This window comes from Nelumbo lutea, chromosome 5 (genome assembly GCF_056320005.1).
Source record: "Nelumbo lutea isolate HS-2025 chromosome 5, American lotus-T2T, whole genome shotgun sequence".
In the NCBI taxonomy this organism is placed as follows: Eukaryota; Viridiplantae; Streptophyta; class Magnoliopsida; order Proteales; family Nelumbonaceae; genus Nelumbo; species Nelumbo lutea.
The window spans coordinates 53,230,859-53,246,665 of NC_142688.1; the positions used below are offsets into that span (position 1 = coordinate 53,230,859).

General features: G+C 43.8%; 1 long non-coding RNA gene across 2 annotated transcripts; it reads right to left on the bottom strand.

Moving 5' to 3' along the window:
- Nucleotides 1-250: 250 nt before the first annotated feature.
- On the bottom strand, nucleotides 251-7,260 carry LOC148852438 (uncharacterized). Of its 2 annotated transcripts, XR_016098928.1 has the most exons (6): nucleotides 6,388-7,247; nucleotides 5,880-6,031; nucleotides 5,014-5,687; nucleotides 4,602-4,825; nucleotides 1,461-1,502; nucleotides 1,113-1,375 (listed from the first exon to the last, which is right to left on the bottom strand). It is a non-coding gene; the product is annotated as an uncharacterized LOC148852438 (long non-coding RNA). The 2 variants fall into 2 exon arrangements; XR_016098929.1 differs by lacking the exons at nucleotides 1,113-1,375; nucleotides 1,461-1,502 and adding an exon at nucleotides 251-491 and having other exon boundaries at nucleotides 6,388-7,260.
- Between the last annotated feature and the right edge of the window lie 8,547 nt (nucleotides 7,261-15,807).

Here is a 15,807-nt window from a genome sequence, read left to right on the forward strand (position 1 = left end):
TCTTATTACCGGGTCAAACGGTCCAACCATTCAAACCGAACTTTCAACCCATTCGGACAAAAAAAATTTAAAAAAAATAAAAAGTCAAATAACCGCCCAATTCAGCAGTTTACTGACCAAAATCAACGGTTTTGGGGGAAAATCCGGTTTTTGAGGAAAATGGAGATGACCAATTCCCAATTTTTCCGATCCAACCATCTGTTCCGGTCCGGTTTTGAAAACCATGCAACAAACACTCTTGACGCTAATCCATCCAAGTTAATTCAGAATTTATTACCGTGCATGATGCCGGCAGTGGATGAAGAATATTGTTAACATAAATGCAACTACTAGACATGGACAGGGAACAATTAATCCAAACAACAATTCATTATAGTATAGAGACTCAATAAACAGCGAAAAGGTATACTACACAATGCCTTCAGCGGCTCAGCCTATCATTGATCCAGTTGCTCGAACCGTTTGATCCATCACCTGGTCATAATACCTATCTTCAAACAAAAAGTCATTGACTCGGTCAGAGACCCATCAATCCAAGTGGTTGAACTATTCACCATTTGACCCGATCAGCAGATGCATGGGTTAGAGATCTTTTTTTCTTTTTTATTCACTTTTAAGTTTATCCATTTATATATTAACAACACTTCTTATTTATTGCACATTCGCACTTCTATGTTTAATGTAATGAATAGCTAAGAACGGAGAGATGCTCAAATTTCTACAATTTTTGTAATTTTAACAGTTTTTCTTACATTTGGCCATTTCAATTATTATTTCTTATGTTTTTTATCAAATTTGAAACATGCCAAATATCTTGGTGGGGGGTCCTTGCCCCTCCCCCCCCCCCCCCTCCCCGCAAACCTTCTATCAAGACCATTATTTATATGTGGTTACTACGTGGAGGCTGTTGGATCAAAACCTAATAAAGTGGGTTTTTTGCGCCCCACCCCCCAACATCAACTAAAATGTAAAGGATTGATTACTCCTGAGACCATTTTCCCTCAAACCCTACTTCGTCTGCTCCCTATCTCATTTTATTGTTTAATACTTTAACTAGCAAGGAGGCCCCTGCTTTGCAGGGCTAATGAGAAGATATATTGCTCCCAGACAACTGGTTATAAAAAACTTAGAATTAGAATTATATACAACTGGAAAACCATTTCTTTCTAGAACTCTGTTTTCCACTCAACAAAACAGAATATATAACGTTGCAGGCATGCAACTAAATATAACTTAGCATCAAACAAATATCAAGTGCAACTCAAAGTCAATACGCACCCTCACATGGTAACAATGCACTATGGCATAACAATGGAACAAAAAATATAAATTGGAATGGAGGCCTCCACCATCTTCCGCTTTACCCATTAAGTAGCTAAAAATAAGAATTTTCTCATAAGGTATTGCAGGTATCCAAACAGGCCATTGTATTCACTTTTTTTTAAATTGATTGTGTTTACCTTTTATGAGAAAACCCAAGTAGGCTAGAACTGATAGACTTGCTGATAAACACAAAAAGGAAAAGAGTTTTTAATCGCATAAATAGGAGAAAGAACTAGAAATTGATCAGCTTGTTGAACAATAAAGGAAGAGAAGAGGTAAAGAGCAAAGACAAAACTAATTAACGATTTTTAATAATTAGTTTAAATAAAAGTGAAGAATAAATCCAAACATCAAATAAAGAGTTAAAGCCACAATTAATAAATTAATTAAGTGCCATGAAAGAAAAGACTTGTCCCCGTCGTATTTGAGTTGAACATGTTATTAGCTACTTAGATAGTAATGTGATGCAATCCAAATGTACAAATTACATTTTGATCAAGAGGCAATTAGAAACGTGCAATGGGTGAAAACGCACAAGGGAAGCTGATCTACCAAACTAATTACCTAAGGCATCCGCCCATCTTGCCCAGAGTTCGTTCCTCCTCCCACTCTCTCTAATCCATCTTTTTGTCAAATAAATATATAGCTACTCAAGCATCTCCCTCCCCCTCCCCCTTCCACTCCCAGTCTCCCATCAATAAAAGAGGGGCATCCAATGGATATATAAACATTCAAGCATTTACATCGTTCCTCCACCCCCTCTCTCTCTAATCCATCTTTTTGTCAAATAAATATATAGCTACTCAAGCATCTCCCTCCCCCTCCCCCTTCCATTCCCATCAATAAAAGAGGGGCATCCAATGGATATATAAACATTCAAGCATCTACATCGCTCCTCCACCCCCCCCCCCTCCCCCTTCCCTCTGCCTTTCGCTCTCTTTCTATTCAAGAGGTGTAAGTTTGGACAACCAAACCATCCCAAATCTAATCGATTTTATCCTCTTTTTTGCTAGTGCAATAGCAAATTGCAATAAAAAATAGCTACATAAAATCAATGAAAAATGCAAAGAGGTATAACTTTTAAAAACAGAATCATAGCAAATAAAAGAGAATTGTCCATAAATCACAACCAGCATTTCAAAGCTACAAAGAAAAAAAAAACAAAAAAAAGAAGAAAAAACAATCCCTAATCAATGATCCCAACCGAATAAGCACACAAGTCAACAAAAAAATTAAAAAAAATTACATATCAAATTAAACATAGAAGGACAAACAACAATAAATCAAGCTGACTACAAACTAATCCTACATATCTATAGATTTAGTGCAAACAAATATAACACCAACCATTAGTAGTTAATAAACGTGAAGAAAGTCTAGGACCACACTTAAAATATCGGCCAGGAGCCTACAAGTAGAACACCATTCAAAAGCGAACAAGATCACAAACATATTAATTGTATCTTTCATAATTCTTTTTTAAAAAACACATAGATTAATTGTATCTTCTGCATTCATTAAGAAAACTAATCATATAGTGGAATCTAAAACAATGATATATATTTAATTAATTGAAGCTACCATTGGAAACCCGGGAAGAAAAAATCTTGCAAAAGAGGAAAAAGCCAGAATATGAAAACCCATATAAATTGGACTCAATCAGGAAAAAAAAGGCAAACTGTTGGACTACAAAAGCAAAAAGATGAAGGTCAAAAAGAAAAATAAATAAATAAATAAATAACTCAGAGGGTGTATAAAAGTGTAAATTGAAGTTGTATAAAATCCTTATGAGAATACCATAACTCAACACAAAAGAACAAACCTAAAACTTCTGATCAAGCTTAAATTCATAACTCCATTGAGGAGTTCCAATGGAGTCAGGCAATGCAAATAGCCTGTAAAAAAATGAAACAAAACTTAGCCTGTAAAAAATGAAAACATCGCAGATAGAAGAGAGTCTCTAAAGAAAATAATAAGAACATGAAAAAACAAAAAAAAAGGCAACAACAACGTTCATAATAACATGAAAAAGATCAAGGCCAAGAAGTTAGCCAAGCAATATATTATAGGACTGTTGACGCTGAAAAAAAACCCGACATAGTACAGAAAAAGATCTTCAATGGAAACCATTGGAAGTGGTAGCTTTCCCCATGCGCATGTAGACACAAGATCTAAACAAGGGCTTTGAGAGATAGAAAAGAAAGTGAAAGAAACCCTTACAGTGACGATCGAACCTCAAACCTTTCTGAAGGCACAAGGAAGGGAAGTTCTTCACCACAATAATTCATCTTGACTGCTCTCATAAAAAAACTTAGAAACCATTGAAAGGTAACTTTCCCCGTGTGCTTGTAGACACAAGATCCAAACAAGGGCTTTGAGAGATAGAAAAGAAAGCGAAAGAAACCCTTACAACGACAACTGAAGCCCAAACCTTTTTGAAGGCACAAAGCAGGAAAGTTCTTCACCACAATGATTCATCTAGACTGCTCTCATAAAAAAACCCAGTAGCGTTGAAGGAGAAAGAGAGGCAGAGGGGAAAATGAGAGGGAGAGAGCGGGAAAAATGAAAGGGAGAGTGAGCGCAAGACGAGGAGAGAGAGGAAGAGAGGGAAATGAGGAACAAAGAGGGGAATAGTGAGTGTGAGACCAAAAAGCTACCTGTCGAGGTAAGGCCGTAAGGAGTAGTTTGCTTGGCAAGCTTTTCCTCTGGAGAGGAGGAGGAGGGGCAGGCAGAAGTGATATTCACACGCTCAAATTACTCGCACATGAAGGTGTTCATCTACTAGCACAAGTAGATTCTATTTAGCGCAAGGAGAATAAACCCATTTCGTAATAATATATATACTAGCAGGCAGGCCCCTGCGTTGCAGGGGCTAGTGATAAGGAATATGAAATTAAATTATGCAAAAACAACAATAAAACAAAAGAAGTGATAATGTAAATTAGTTGTGTTGCATGTAGATGCAATCCTAGTCTAAGTTGTTAAAAGAGTATACAATAACATAAATAGTCCAACAAGTAAAGATATGATTATGCATAAATAGGCCCCTGCAGGGGCTAGTGATAAGGAATATGAAATTAAATTATGCAAAAACAACAATAAAACAAAAGAAGTGATAATGTAAATTAGTTGTGTTGCATGTAGATGCAATCCTAGTCTAAGTTGTTAAAAGAGTACAATAACATAAATAGTCCAACAAGTAAAGAAATGATTCAAAAACATAAATGGTCCAAGAAGTGAAGAAACGATTCAAAAACAGCCGACTGCTGACTGCTGACCTGTTCAAATCGCTGGAATGAATTATGAACTTCCATCTACAACATGTACAAGAATGTGAGGGAGAGTCACTTTGGTCGAAGTGGTTGACATGCACTCCCCTGATTCATGGAACCAGTAGCCTTTTCAGTTAGAAAACCTTGCCACAAAATCCTTGAATATGAATAGTGGGTAGGTATAATGAATGCAGCTATTCTTGGACTTGAGGATAGAGGTAGAGATCACCCTACATCACAATAGAAATTCAAAGTTAGAGTTAAATCCTTACATTAGAAATAACAAGGATAACCACTCTATCATACTGCCATTCCTTGTTAGGTGATCATATGGCCATTCAGTGGCAGCTATTGCAACAGTGTGCATAAACAATCAAAGCATACATGATGAAGTCATAAATAATTTGTGGATTATTACCTTCCTCACTGAAGGCAAATACACCCCCAAGCATGTCATCATTGTCTCCTTCTTCAAGTTTATCTCTCTCACAATGGCTACTATTGCTGTCAGCATCGGTAACAACTTCAGTGGAGTCAATACATTCATCAAGCTCTGTCACTTTACAATAGCCCTCATCAAAATACTACCCAAAATCTAGTGCTCTTGCAACTCCACATGCCCAGGCCCATCAGCAGAAGCTTTGATACTAAAGGTTGAACAATCAGAACTTGCATTCAGGATTTCACTGATCACACCAGTTTTTGTGAGAGCACCATTGGTGAGAGGACTTCCAACATAAGGTGAAGAGGATAAACCATTTATAACAGAACTATCCCCCACAAGCAGGGGCGGAGCCAGGAATATTTTATGAGGGGGGCCAAAACTTATAAATGGGCCATGGGGGGGGAGGGGAGGCCATGGGCCCCCCCTAGCTCCGCCCCTGCCCACAAGATTATCAGACTTGGTACAATGTTCAGAAGGGACTATTCCATCAACTTGGTCAGAAGGATCTGGGCTTAGAAAGGATGATGAATTACTGAGACTCCCCTTTATCTAATGATTGGTCTCACTCGCAGTTTGATTCACAGATACAGAAGATTCCATGGCATTTATTTGATCCAAATCAACTAAAGATTCAGTTCTCACGGACCCTAATGGAGATAAAGAACAAAATGAGGACTTGTTTATAGAATATATCAATAATAAATTTCAAGAATGCACCATTTGTTTGAACTTTGAAGCTTCATACCAAGTGACCAGGAATTAGCATACGAGATTTTATTGAGATCTTGTATACAAAATTTCAAAGCAATATCCAAACCATTATATGCTAAAAAAATTACCTCTTAATCCAGATGTTCTTCCCCCACCTGAGCTTCCCACAGATCCAAGAGAAGCTGGCTTAGAATGGCAAGTAACAGTCTCTTCGGTGAACTTGCCCTTAGTTCACTGAGTATCAGAAGAAGAGTTCATATATCTTCCCCCAACAAGGCCCCTGCGTTAGACAAGCAAGCAGATATCCTAATGTTTTAATTATACCATGGGACAGAAAATCTTACGAAAAACATAGAAAGAATAAAACTACATCTCAAATGTGCAAATATGCTAGATAATGGAAGGGCTGCTTTTTATAATGCTATGACAAATATTTATTGCTTATTCTTTTGTAAATTTTTTATTGTGTGTTTTATCAGTCACAAGAAAACCGACTCGTCATTGGCCTCATCGCCGGCTTCGAGAACTTCCCCCTCCCCAATCTTGATTAATAAAATGCAAAGGAAAAAATAAATCCAGAAAATGAGCACAGAGGAAAAATAAAATAAAATGAAATAAAATAAGCAATCAAAATACTCATTCGGTTGAGATTTTGGCTCCGAACTCTGTCAACACTGCAATAGGGAGAGTCGGCTGGCTCTGCTTCGTTTGGGGCTGACTGACAATGGTGACCGGTGCTTGCGGCCAGAGGCTTGGTGTGAAGCTGCCGTGTCTTCGATTCTTGTCGCCGGCTAGAAACCATTCTTGTCGCAGGCTTCGAACAACGTTGGAAGGAACAATTGAGGGAGGAAGTGGTGGTCGGCGGGGCATTATGTATGTGGTAACAGAGACAGAAATAAGGATGATATTGCTTTGTTCACGTCAAGAGGTAGACGACGATGAACAGAGCTGGTTTGAGCGGGTTTCGTCAAGAAGTGAGAGGAATAAAATGAGAGTTGGGAGAAGAAGACGGAGAGAGGGAATCGGAGAAGTGGAAGACGGGGAGGGAAAACCGCCGTTATCGAGAGTTGCAGCGGCGGTGGTTGAGAAGAAACGAAAACAGGGAGAGGGGCCAAGAAGAATAAGAATCAGAGAGAGGAACAGAGAGGTCGGTGAAGGAAGGCCACCGCCGCTGGTTCGAGTGGAGAAGATGAACAGTGTTCGGCTCCATGAAAATGAGTAGAGAAGGCCAAACCGCTGCTTGCCAGAAAGGGAAAAGTGTAAAGGGAGAGTAGAGAAATTGAGAGAGGAAGGTGGCTTGCTCGGCAAGCTTCTCCTCGGAAGAGGTGAGTGAGAAAAGAGGGGGAGAAGGAGAAAGACCGGAAGAGAGAAGGCGGAAAAGGAGAGGAGAGAGAAAAGTACATTCGGAAGTCATGAATTCCAGCGAGCAGTTAAACCGACGCAGCGGTTTGGCCTCCTACCCAGCAGACAGCTCGACTGTTGAGCATTCTCAATCCACCTAATCAACAGTAACACGAGAATTCGACTGTAGTTGTGGCATTTCTATAATTTTTAAGAAAAATACGTGAAATTCACCGTTAGATTCCATTTGCAGCATTCTCAGCCCTCTTACCGTACATATTTATATTGATATATAAATAATTTTAATAAAATTCTGGCTCCGCCACTGTGTCTAATTGTTTAAATAATTTTTATACATACCATACCACATCATGAAATTGATTCATTTGGTGTAGATGGTTAATGACCCGCCACCCATAAGAAAAAATGATCATCCTCTATATATAAGCATCTACACGTGTGAAACTCACACGTGTATGGGTGTATTGTTTTTGTGTATTAAGTTTTCTGTATTGTTTCTGAGTAACGTGTATTATTAATGGATTGGTGATTCGAATCCTGTGCTTGAATGGATCGATGAAATGTCAGCAAAGTTTAATGGATTGGTATTAAAAAATCCAAATCCTGTGCATAATGGATTGGTGCATGGGCTTAATGTACTCAAGTAATGGAGTTTAATGGATTGGTGAAACGTGTACTCAAACAGCGGTATTGAAGAGGTGCATTGGATGATAAGCAGGGACAAAAGCGGTATTAATGTGCCTTCTAAGACTCGACTGAATATAGGAAGGCAGTTTTTAACGGCGGTTAAAGAAAAGTCGTATTAAAGACGTTTTTAATGGCAATGCCTTCTAAGCACATTTAATGTGTCTTCAATCCATTCACATCTTCTCAATGGCAGTTTTTAACATCATCGTTCTACACATCATCAATCTCTCAGACTTGGGATTCCGATCTTTCAAATGGGAAGAAGGCGACTCTGCCTTACTTTGCACCATCATCGTTTTGTTTTTGCACCAGCACTGCACATTATCGATCTCTTAAATTTGGCATTCTGATCTAGCCGTATTTGCCTTATCAAATCAAAATTCTCTTCATGGACTTCTTTCTAATGGAGTTTAAAGGCAGAGTGGTATTCTCAACAATTGGGAAGCTTTTCATTTGCAGCTGGAAGCGGATGCATCAACTCCTCACCTGACCTGCCAACTCCCAACTGCAAGAGTGATAGAACTTCAGATTTCTTGAGCGGTTGCGTTTTGCACTCATGACATGGAGGCCCCACCCCACCATATGCTATTTATCTTTGGGTGTCTTTTGCCTAGCATTCCCCTACTTTGCATCCTCCTTCTACTTTGATTCGTTGCATCCACCAGGTAATTGATTATTTATCTTCTTTGTTTATTAGTTTGATTCTTTATCTTCTTCTCACTGTTTTTGTTCTTGTTTTTAGCTTCCAACCATCAATTTTAAGGTCTTCTTTCCATCCCCAAAGAGGTTATTATTCTTTAGTATTATTTCTCTTGTTTTCTTTCTTAATGTACCATTGTTGTAACCAGGTTTTCATATTTTTTATCACTATTTTTTGGTGAGGCTTTTTTTTTCTCACTAATTACTTTTATATCATTGATATTGATCTTCATCATCACACCGCCAAGTTAGGGATTCTGAATTGCTATTTTACTTCTTATTGTGTCTTTTATATACATTGAAATCTTGTGCTTGATCACTATCATTTGGTGCAACTTCTTTGGAGACTTAGGAGGCCTAAGCCTAATTTTGAAGATCTGGTTAAACTACCTAAGAAGAAAACATAAAACGATTGTATTATTAGGGCTCAAATTCTTAGACCTTTCCAAGATCCATAATTCCAAGAGATAACGAAGCTACCTTAGAGAAAACATGAAGGGTTTGTATCATTTAGGTCTTAATTCTTCTAACTTGATGAAGCCCTTACAGATGATGAGAGTTTCTCTTCATTTGATTAAATAAGTACATTAATGGATGGTCAAGATTGAAAAACATCCAAATATCCAATGGTTATAAACCTTTTGGAGTTCTTTATTCATCCTTTATGCTTACACTTTAAAACCCTCCATGCTTTATTCATCCCTTCTAGAGATCTTGAACCACTTTCATATTTTCCATGAAGTATGACTAATCTGTTAATTTTCTCTATACATGCTTATGCTTTTGATGAGATACTCAGGTCTCTTTCTTGAACCACTTTCATGTTATCTGATGGAGGGTGATTTGGCCCGACCTCGTAGCACGGGTACACATGGGTGTGACCTTGCTCAAGCGATGACTTAGCGTGACAGCACAGCGAGCGCAGCCGCAACACGGAGGGAAGGTCCCACCGAGTTCAGCCTGACAACTCGACGGGATAGGCTACTTGCCGAGAGCCGCCTGGCCTACACCTCCTCCCCGAGGCTAAGGCACCCCGAGCTACCTCCGAGCTCAGGGCCCCCCCTGACCTTCTCTAATACCCGAGCTCCTCCTAGTGAATCTCAGGCCACTCCTAAATAGGAACACCCCGATCCGCCTCTAGGAACCCCGAGGTGAAGACACCTCGGGCCAGACAGCTCAGCACAACTTGTCACCAGTAGCTCGCCGCTTGCGGGATAGCCCAGCACAGGGTAACTCGCGAAAGGGCAATTCGGCATATCGCTGAAAGATCTCCTACCCGACCACCGTACCTGACAAATCTGGGGACAGCAGCCACGTCCCTCATCAGATAGTGTCGTGCTTGCCACCTTTAGAGGGTGCCTTACACCTGACAGGCACGTACCCAGCAATGACGGCCCCGCGCGTGCCACCTCAGCCTTGCCTATAACTGCTACGGCAGGCTGACAATGGTGGTTATACCTGCCCTGTCAGAGGCCAGTGGACCTGATGCAACAGAATTATGTTATACAGAGCCTATTCTCAAAGAACAGAGGTATCTTCTATCACTCGCGCTATCTGCACTCTTAGCCTTCATCCTCTCCTTGCTTCTTCCACAGAATACTAACTTAAGCGTCGGAGTGTTCCTGCCAGGCAAGCCCCTGGGATTCTTCATCTTCTCCATCTTAGGTACCTGTCAAGAGCCATGCCAGTGCCAGCTAGGAGTGACTGGATTGTGCACCATCATTTGGCGTTGTCTGTGGGAAACGCTTCTAAAAGCCTTCCTCTAAACCTTCACAGTTCTTTCTTCTATGAAAACTCAGCACTTATGGCTTCCTCAAGCAATGTCGAACGTAGCATGGAGATGGATAACACTAGGGAACAACCCCAGGTTCCCACGGTCTGCATCGGGCAGTTCACCATTCCCCTCTCGGTGGACGGAGTTCCCAGCCTGAACGTACTGCGAGCAATGACGCCTGTGGATGTTCCCCTTCCCTCTTCTGTTGAAACGACCTTTGCTGAACCAACTGTCATCCCTCTGGCGACCAGCCAGAACCAGCTCAACGACCTGATGCAGTGCATGCGATCCATGCAAGCCCAAGTGCAACAGCTCCAGCAACACCAGCTTTACTAGCAGCAAGTGCTGCACCACGTCTCCCAATAGCACTACTAGCAGCAATTCCCTCAGTTGCCTCAACCTCAGCTTCAGCAGCCGCAGCTCCCTCCTCGGCACCCAGCCTCACAGCGAGCTAGGTTTCGCCGCCAGGACGAACGCCCTTCTCGCCAGGGAGAAGCCTCCCAAAACCCCCCTAAGAGCCAGGCCTCCTCCCACGGCAAACAAGAAAGACTGGTCACCTTGGTCTCACCGCGGGGGGTCAGGTCGGGAGGACCCCAGCTCGCCAGGTCTACATCACCTCGGCAGTCAAAGTTCGAAACCCCGCTTCTGGAGAACCAGTTCGAGATCCTAGCTGCAAACTCCAAGTAGGATCCCTCTGTCCGCAGCCATCACCAGTGGCCCGAGCTACTTTCTACACAAACCATTCCTGACAGCATGGAGGTGAGCAACACAAATGCGAAGCCCGCCAAGAAGCAGAGACGCCACCGCAGAGCTCGCCAATCTGCTACCCACAACCTACCCGAGCTCGAAGGCAAAGAAGAGGTAAGCTCGGGCAAAGCTAAGGCTCCCCTGCTTTCAGTTCCATCCCCTTGTCTCCCGAGTTCCTGGCTGTTCCAATGATTAAGGACTTCAAGCTCCCCCCTTTCGACAAGTATGACAGGTTGTTTGACCCAAATGATCACGTAGACGCCTTCCAGTCGCAGATGCACCTGGCAAGAGCCAGTGAGTCATGCATGTGCGTGGCCTTCTCCACCACTTTCAAAGGAGTGGCCCACACATGGTACCAAAACCTGGCACTCGGATCGATAAGAAGTTGGGCACAGTTCATGCAAGCCTTCACGTCCCACTTCGTTACCAGCAAGCGGTGCCCGCGGACTGAAGAAAACCTCCTCAACATAGTGCAAAGAGAGGGAGAGTCCATCCGGAGCTATATCAAGCGTTTCAACGACACATGCATGTAGATACCGCGCTTGGACCCCGTCATGCGTCATGCACATGGTCGTCAACCAACCATCGACCATAACCGAATTCCTTAAGCTCGCGGACAGATTTATAGCCACGGAGGAAGAAATCAACCAGAAGGGCGAAGGTGTGCCCGAGAAGAGGAAAAGAGATGGAGAGCCTTCCAGCCAAGGGGACAGCTGAAAGAAAAAGGATGCAGCTCGGGGGGCGAAGCCGGGTCAGTTGTTTCGAGTCCCTGTAGCGGACCAAACTAATTACACCTCACTAAACACGATGCGGGCCAAAATCCTAATGGCGATCAAGGACGCCTCGTATGTGAAGTGGATCGCCCCGTCTGAAGGGGAATCCCAATGAGAGAAATAAGAATTTGTATTGTAGTTTTCACAGAGATCACGGTCATAGTACCAAGAACTGTAAAAACCTCTGCGACGAGATAGAGGAGCTCATCCGTCGTAGATATTTAAGGAACTTTGTACAAAATAATAATAATAATAATAATAATAATAATAATAATAATAAGGTAGGTCGGCAAGGGGAGCACGGTTAGGATGCTCTCGAGTCTAGTAGCAGGTCGGCCGAACAGTCACAGAGGCAGCCTCCGGAAGAGAGGCCGGTTCGGGGCACCATCCACGTGATAGTGGGAGGCTCGATCGCTACATGTTGTACTTCAGCAACAGTTCGGATGTCAGTTCGTGAAGCTGCTCGGGAAGAGCAAAATCTTCTGAAGTGGCCGAAGACAGAAGAACCAATTTTCTTCATAGAGGACGATGCGCGAAGGGTCCACTAACCCCATGACAATGCGCTTGTCATAAAGCTAAGGATCAACGACTTCGAGGTCAGGCGCGTCCTCGTTGACTCAGGCAGCTAGGCAGATATTCTCTTCAAAGCTGCGTCCGACCAGCTTCAGTTGCAGGGAAGTGACTTGAGGCCCGCGAACACTCCTTTGGTGGAAGTCGACACATGGCCTTGCGTAGTCAGACTCAACCACAACTTCCTAGTGGTCGTGACCCCCTCCTCATACAACGCCATAATAGGTCGACCGATCACCCATGTCCTACGGGCGGTGGTCTCCACTTATCATTTGGCAATGAAGTTCCCTACAAACTTTGGTGTGGGGGTAGCACGGGGTGACCAACTCGAGTCCCGCAAGTGCTATGTCGCTGCCCTAAAGGGAAAGACCAAGGTGGCCGATGATCTCGAATTGGAGCGGCCTACGGAGCAAGGCGAAGAACGAGCTGCACCCATGGAAGAAACAGTCGTTGTTCCGACCTCAGCAGCAGACCCAGCTCGGATGCTTCAGATCGGTGCTTCCGTCCAGGAACCTCTACGATCCGAACTGGTAAGTTTCTTATTTCAAAATTTATATGTTCTTTCATGGTCCGCGGTAGAGATGCCCTGGATAGACCCTGACCTTATAACTCACAAGCTCAATACCAACCCTGTAGTTAGGCCCGTTAGACAGAAGAAGGCAACCCCATTCTGGTAAAGAAGGCTAACAACAAGTGGCACATGTGCGTCAACTACACCGACCTAAACCGAGCCTGCCCAAAAGACTGCTTCCCGCTCCCCAGAATCGACTGCTTGGTGGGCACGACATCAGGGCATGAGTTGCTGAGTTTCTTAGACGCCTATTCGGGCTATAACCAAATCAAGATGGACCCGGCGGACGAAGAAAAGACTACCTTCATCACAGAGTTCGGCCTATACTGTTACAAGGTTATGCCCTTCGGGTTGAAAAACGCAGGGGTGACCTTTCAAAGGCTTGTAAATAAATTGTTTGAGCCATTAATTGGCAGAAAAGTAGAATGTTATGTAGATGACATGGTCGTCAAAACTCAATTTTAAAACGAATTAATACAAGACTTACAATATGTTTTTCAAATTCTGAGATGATTTAACATGAAATTGGATCCAAACAAGTGTGTCTTCGGTGTTACCTCGGGTAAATTCCTAGGATACATCGTTAACCGGCGCGGCATTGAGGCCAATCCAGATAAGATTAAGGCCACATAGCCGCCTTGAGCCGCTTCATGTCCAAGTCGGCGGACCGCTGCCTGCCATTCTTTAAGGCAATTAAGGGCAAAGAGTTCGAATGGACCCAGACTGCCAGCTCATGTTTGACGAGCTCAAGAAATACCTCGCTAGTGTGTCGATTTTAACCTGGCCCGAGGAGGGCGATGTCTTAGAACTATACCTCTCGGCAAGCGACGAAGTGGTTAGTTTGGCACTAACAAAGGAAGTAGACCGGGTCCAACGACCCATCCATTATGTTAGTAAAGTATTGTAGGGAGCAGAGACGAGATATCCGGAGATAGAAAAGCTAGCATACGCACTGGTAATTGCAGCTCGGAAGCTCCGCCCATACTTCCAGGCTCATATTGTTATCGTCCTCACCGACAAACCTCTGAGGCAAGTCTTACTTAAGCCCGAGGTATCTGGTCGGTTGACGAAGTGGGCCGTTGAGCTCAGCGAGTACGACCTCTAGTACAAGCCATGAACTGCTATTAAGGCCCAAACCTTAGCAGATTTCATCGTCGAGTGCACATTCAGCTCCGAAGTTCCTAGGCCGGTTGAGCATGAGGTCCCCAGTTCGGATGAGCCTGAAGCTCCTAGGCCGATTGGGTCCGAGCTCCGTGAGGTAGCAGCCAGTGTGGCATCTCTCCTAGTTAGGCCAAGCGCAAACTGGGATGAGGAGCACAGGATCCTTCACATAGATGGCTCCTCGAACCAACAGGGCATCGGAGCCGGAATAGTTCTGCACGGCCCAAGAGGCACAAAATTGGAGTACACGCTATGCTTTGAGTTTGCGGCATCTAACAATAAAGCGGAATATGAGGCGTTGATAGCTAGGCTAGCTTTAGCCAGAGAAGTAAAAGCCAAGCACATCGTTATCTACAACAACTCCCAACTCATGGTCAATCAGGTCACTGGAGAGTACGAAACTCGCGAGCCAACCATGGTCGCCTACTTAGCCAAAGTCAGAGAGGCCCTGCTCAACTTCCAGTCACACTTCATCAGGCAAATCTCGAGGTCGGAGAACGCTGAGGCCGACGCCCTGTCCAGGTTAGCCAGCACCAGCGACATCACCATGAGAACCGTGTACATAGAGGACCTGCCTTGGCCTAGCATTCTCGAGGGGGGGCAGAGGAGGTCGCTTCTGTCGTTCAAGCAGAGCCAAGCTGGATCGACCCGCTCGCGAGCTTTTTGCTACACGTGACCCTCCCTACAGGTTGCAATGCAACCAAAAGGGTGTAGCGCCAGGCAGCCAAATACGTCATGATAGACGAATGGCTATACCAGAGATCCTACACGCTCCCCTACCTACGTTGCTTGTGACCTACCGAAGTCGAGCTCGTACTCCGCGATACTCATGAAGGTTTGTGCGGCGGACACTTGCGGGGTAGGGCCCTTGCCCAAAAGGCACTTCGATAGGAGTATTATTGGCCAACAATGAAGGCAGATGCCATTGAGCTCGTTAGAAAATGTGACAAATGCCAGAAGCAAGCCAACATCCACCACCAACCCGCTGCCGACCTCAAGTATCTCACCAGCCCGTGGCCTTTCGCACAGTGGGGCATTGACATACTTGGACCGTTCCCGCCAGTAGTAGGCCAGAGGAAATTCTTAGTAGTAGCAGTGGATTACTTCACCAAGTGGGTAGAAGTCGAACCTCTTGTAACGATCACAACCCGGAATGTCCAAAACTTCTTTTGGAAGAACGTTGTGTTCCGCTTCGGGTACTGATTTCTGACAACGGCAAGCTGTTCGAGAACATCAAATTCCAGAACTGGTGCCATGACATGGGAATCCGACAGAATTTTACTTCGGTCGCACACCCTCAAGCAAATGGTCAGGCAGAAGTCACAAACATAGTCATCCTCTACGAACTGAAGGCACAGTTGGACCAAGCTAAAGAGTTGTGATCAGATGAGCTACCCAATGTCCTATGGGCTTACCGAACCACAGAGAAGACTACCACAGGAGAAACTCCCTTCAACCTCACCTATGGCACCATCACACCGAAGCAGTTATCCCCGCAGAGATTGAAGTACCTACGCTGCGACTGGAAGCATACAGTGACCAGACGAATGAAGATGAGCTGCGTACCAACCTCGATCTACTCAACGAAGTAAGGGACCTCGCGTACATCAGGACTGCAACTTACCAGCAGAGAGTAGCTCGGTACTATAACACTAGGGTCAAGAAGCGGAACCTCCGCGTCAATGACCTGGTCCTTCGTAAAGTTATGGTAC